Source organism: Penaeus monodon, chromosome 32 (assembly GCF_015228065.2).
Source record: "Penaeus monodon isolate SGIC_2016 chromosome 32, NSTDA_Pmon_1, whole genome shotgun sequence".
In the NCBI taxonomy this organism is placed as follows: Eukaryota; Metazoa; Arthropoda; class Malacostraca; order Decapoda; family Penaeidae; genus Penaeus; species Penaeus monodon.
This window is the reverse complement of record NC_051417.1, coordinates 13,884,208-13,884,480: the sequence shown is the minus strand read 5'-3', so window position 1 is coordinate 13,884,480 and position 273 is coordinate 13,884,208. Positions and strand designations below refer to the sequence as shown.

At 32.6% G+C, this 273-nt stretch overlaps 1 protein-coding gene across 8 annotated transcripts in view; it reads left to right on the top strand.

The window, feature by feature from the left end:
• Positions 1-273, top strand: part of LOC119593511 (uncharacterized aarF domain-containing protein kinase 5-like) — an 18,355-nt gene that overhangs the window by 3,907 nt on the left and 14,175 nt on the right. The gene's annotated exons all lie outside the window — the stretch shown is intronic.

Sequence of the window (273 nt, the reverse complement as noted above, 5' to 3'; positions counted from 1 at the left end):
GATGGGTAATGTTTCCATTGTTGTTAGGTGTAGAGCTGTTTTTTTCCATTATTTAAGACTATTTTTTATTTTGGGTGACATCACATTTTTGTGAACAGATTTTTTCTCACCATTCTGTATTGTTTGTTGTCAAGAACAGGGTCTGATTAAGACATAGGCTTTTCAACATATCCATTTTAGATTGCATTTACAAATAACATAAGTAGTATCTTAACCTGGGGTTCATGGACCCCTAGCTAAGAATGTTGTAAGGACAGATTTAGGATTAAAAAA